The sequence below is a fragment of the Mesoplodon densirostris genome, chromosome 1, assembly GCF_025265405.1.
Source record: "Mesoplodon densirostris isolate mMesDen1 chromosome 1, mMesDen1 primary haplotype, whole genome shotgun sequence".
NCBI classification, from domain to species: Eukaryota; Metazoa; Chordata; class Mammalia; order Artiodactyla; family Ziphiidae; genus Mesoplodon; species Mesoplodon densirostris.
This window is the reverse complement of record NC_082661.1, coordinates 63,057,145-63,062,098: the sequence shown is the minus strand read 5'-3', so window position 1 is coordinate 63,062,098 and position 4,954 is coordinate 63,057,145.

Here is a 4,954-nt window from a genome sequence, read left to right as displayed (position 1 = left end):
AGGGGGCAGACTTCTGTCTACTCGAATCAGTGATAAGAGTTGAAAGCGGTTACCTTAAGAAAGGCATGAATTCAGACTGGAGTTGCAAAGGTAGAGCCCAGCCGAAAAGCTTGGCCTTGGGGGCCCTTGATAGAGCAGGCAGAGCTTAAGAGGAGTGCACTGGGTGTCATGGACATGGATCCTTTTCCTTTTCTCTTCCCATCGTATGGACCCACTTCCTGTGATTGGGGAAGCCCGTCACTAGGACCCTTGATGACAGCCGCAGAGCCTGCCTGCAGTGGCAGGAGCTGGAGGTCAGATCCTGACTTTTCCTAGCTTCTCTCCCAGCTAGTGTTTTGGTTTATGCCTTAGACTCAGGTAATCAAAAGCAAATGCCTTAGGCTTTGAATGGTGAGCAGTTCATGCAAAGAACAGAGATGTGGAGAATCCATCCTGGTGGCCAGAGGAACAGCTATGATAGGAGCTTTGAGCCTCGGGGGACCAGGCTTTGAATCCACCGCATAGTCAGGGTCCAGTGACCGCAGCGCCGTGGCACAATGATGGCAATGTTGTTTTCCTTGGGAAGAAATCTGATTTTAGGCATTCTTCTAGAAGAACAGCCTCAGAAACTCATTTCCCAACCTTCCTTCAGCTCCAAGGAATCAAGTATCATTTCAGTAGGTCAGTTTTCTGTTTAAATGTGCCAGTGGTTTTCTGTTGCTTTGATTGTCTATTGCTCAAGTTTAATTCTCTTCAAAGACACATCCAAGTTCATATGAGCTCATCCCAAATCTTACTTTTGATTTTTTAGTTTTTAATTTTCAATGAAATCTTTTTGTTTTGTAAAAACAATTACAGAAAAGTTGCAAGAACTTTGCTCTCAATATTCTCTTCACCTTAGCTGCGCCCATTGTTGACATTTTTGCCATGGTTTTGCTTTCTCTTTCTCTCTCTCTGCACACACATAAAGATATACAGGTTTTTATTCTTCTTTGCATTATTCTTACTATTATTATTATTGTTTAGCTGAATCAGTTGTGGAGGTCTGACACCTCACCCCCAAATACTTCACCAGGACTCTCCTAAAAAGGGTGAAATTCTCTTATATACTCACAATGCAGTGATGAAACTCAGGAAACTTAAATTTAATACAAACTATTTTCCAATATATAGCCGATATTCAAATTTTGTTAATTGGCCCAATGCTGCCTGAAAGCACTATTTTCCTCTCTCATCCAGGGTTCAATCCAGGATCATGCATTACATTTAGTTATCATGTCTATTTAGTCTTCTTTCTTGTCTTTCTATTTTGTTTTGAACAACATTGAAATTTTTGAAGAGCACAATCTGTTGTTTTGCAGAATGTTTCCTAGTTTGTCTGATTGTTTCCTCATGATTTGATTCAGGTTATGCATTTCCAAATCTTTGACTAAACCTTTGCATTTGTAACTATGGTCTCAAATCTCTGACAACCTTGCATCTGTAGACCTGTCTTACCTTGGATAAGTGATTTTATAACCCTGGGAAGATATAATATATAAATATAGGTATATAGATGATAAATAAATAAATTTTGTATTTAAACATTTATGTAAATTGTGATTATACAAGTGTAGTAGAAAGTTTTGTATTCATTGTGCTGTTGGGATATACTTTGTAGGATGTTTGAGACATTTAAGAGAATATAACATCCTAGAGAATTTAGACTTGAGATTTCAATTTAAAATGTTAGGAAGTTTTATCTAATTACATTTGCTTGAAAGCTTAAGAGAATCTAAGTTATCATATTTATTCATTACTGTTGGAGACATTGAAATGCTTAACTGTATCTGATCTACTCATTGTGTAACTTCATATGTATTAAAGTTAGGAGAGTTGTGGAGAGTTAGAAAGATTTTTATTGGTAGCTTTATAAGCCTGTCTTGTTGACTGTTTGAAGTCTTAAGAAAATAAAATATACTCAATATATGATCATAGTTTGACATGTTTAAGGGAATGTAATTAATGAAGTCTTAGATAGTATGGGAGATTTTAACTTGTTAAGTTTTTAAGTTTTTATGACTTTGATATATTTGAAAAAATTTGATGAACTTTAAAAATAATGTTCATGTACTTAGGGAAAATTAATCTGTGAAATTTATGAGTTAAATTAGTAGGAATCAAAGAATAGAACAAATGAGAGTGTTTTTAATTTTCACATCTAAATACTAAGTTTACAAGCAAATATGCTGGACTTGAAAATTGAATTTAAAGACTGAAGAAAAGATAGATTTGAAATAAAAAATGAAAAGAAATGACTATTGGTGAAAACCCAAGCTATACCAAATATCTTTTTTCACACACCGATGCTCCCTTGGACATTAAAAAACAGTTAAATAATTAAACAAAAACCAATTAAAACAATGAAAAAACCTATCAGTTGATAGGCCAGAAAATCATGGCACACAATGCTAAGCACGACGGAAAAGGCAGGCACAGAGGGTTAGAAAAGGCACCTCCCCTGATCTCAGGGTGCAGTAGGGTCAAGGGATACTCCAGGGAAGGTGATGCCAGAACTGAGTCTTCCATGGTGAACAGGAGATAGCCAGGCAAAGAGAAATGGGGTGGCCTTTCCCCCATGAGCAGAGCAAGGAGGATTGGTCCCTCTGAGCTGCTGGGGTGCAACTGAGGCTGTGCCAGGTCTAACCAGGTCTCACATCGCCTGAGACTCTATGAAATTGCTTCAAATTATTCATTTAATATTCCCTTATTTATTGAGTGCCTACTGTGAGCCTGTGTCTGTTTCTCTTGAGGTTAAAAAATGGAAGATCCAGACCCTCTCTGTATTATGGCACTTGTTACCTTGCACCCAAATAAGCTGGTTTATTGGTACGTCTTCTTGATAAGGCTGAAGGTGGCTTCAGGAAAGGGATATCAACTTTTGCTTTTCTGTATCTACACCATGCGGTATAGAGCCTAGAACATGGGAGACACTGGCTAAAGGCCTGTCAGATGAAAAAAATAAATCACAAAGTAAATAAATAATAACAAGTAAACCAAGCATGACGATTCAGTGTGAAAATGATTAAACTCTTATTCAACATATATTATCTAAGTGCTTTTTGTGTGCTATGCATCTTTTTTCTAGAGATGTTGTTATATTCATGAGCAAAACTGTCAAAAAAAATCTCTGTGTCTTAGTCAAGATTCCCTAGAAGCAGAGCCTGAAAATGTTCTTCTTGCTCAAGAGATTTATCCTGGAAGTGCTCATGGGAGAAAGAGAGTGAGGAAAGTAGGATAGGGAGGGGAAAGAAGCCAAGCAAGAATGTGGTCTCAACTGAGACAAGCCTTAGTTTGATCCTATGAAGAAACTCTGAAGCACAAATAATATAACAGAGTTAGTCCCATCTTGAGACAAAGGGGGCTAGCCTTTTGTACACCCATGTCAATACATCACTGACTGAGGTGTGTCCTGAGGAGGATTTTAGGATAGAGTCCCATAGGACTAAGCTTATTGCACTTGCCCATTTATAGGACATGGAACTAGCAAGGGTCACTCTGGAGGATCACTTCCCTGCCAAACTTATTTTTTTCTAGTCTTATTATGCTGCAGAAGTTTTATATCCCATCGAGGATTAGGATCTATTGCCCCTGCTGGTATAGTAACCTCATTCTGTGACGGCTGGTCTACTTCCATGAGGATCCTCAAATGACCAAGTAGCACTCTTCTGGGTCCCTTGGTAAAAGCATCCCCTTCTCTGGAAACCAGGACCTTTATACCTGCGGAGTCTGAAGTTACAGGCAAAGGAAACACTTATTTCCTAAGTGGCTTACCCTACTTCCACCCCTAGTTCTCTCACGCATCTGTTTCACCTATTGGACACACAATATAATGGCCATTGGTTTAAAATGTCCACCACATTATAAAGACTATCACCCCATATTCAAAGGTGTCATCTTCAATCTGACCCCTCAACTGTCCTCAAAAGGTTGTTCTATCCCTCTATCAGGCCAATAGCCTCTGGATAGTTTGCAATATAGTAGGACTAAAAGATTCCACGATTATGTGCTCATTATCATCTTCAAGATGTCCAGATGGTCAAGCTGCTTTTGGACAATATTTGGGAACATTAACAGCCCTGCAGCAACACTGTTAATGTGTACCATTATCCCATGAGCATACAACCTATTTCTCATCTTCCTCTCTTATGAGAATGGAAAAGAACACACTCATTAGATCAATAGTACACACAATACATCTTAGATTGTATTAATCTCCTCAAGTAAAGACACCACATCTGGCACAGCAGCTATACATAAGACCATACTTGGCTAAGTTTGTGATAGTCCATGAATATCTATCATAATCCATCTGGTTTTTGCCCTAGTGAAGAAAATGGGATATGACAATCTATTAAGGATTTGAGGGTGACACTAATATCTGTCATACATATTCTGGGATGAGATATTGTTTTTGATTTACTATCTTGGAGGGAGGAGCAACTTCACAAGCTTTCACCTGGCCTTTCTTACTATCATAGCTCTTACTCTGCAGGTTAATTTGAGAGTTCTGCCAAATTGCTAAGTATGACAATTTTGATTATACATTTAGAAATCAGGGAAATAGCAGTGGATGAATCTATGGAGCCAATGGATCCACTTTGAGATGGACCTGGGCCAGGAATTCATTTATTAATGAGCCCCATAGTCCCCACTATAACAGGGGTAACAATGGCACTTTGGGTTTGGGTTCCTGGGTATTAGTGTCTAGTCATATCCTGTATTCCAAGCCCTTAAAAGATCTGCTTATTTGCCTGTCCTAAACACACAATTATCTGAGTAAATGACCATAATTTTTTTGTTGTTATTGTTTGCTTGTTGGGCAGAAGGACTGGGAAAACACTGCTGTGTACACTTGCTGTGTTGTTGTTGTTTTGTTTGTTTTTTTCCACAGAGACCTGGTCTTTCCTGCAGGCAATGAGCTCTGGATTTGAGA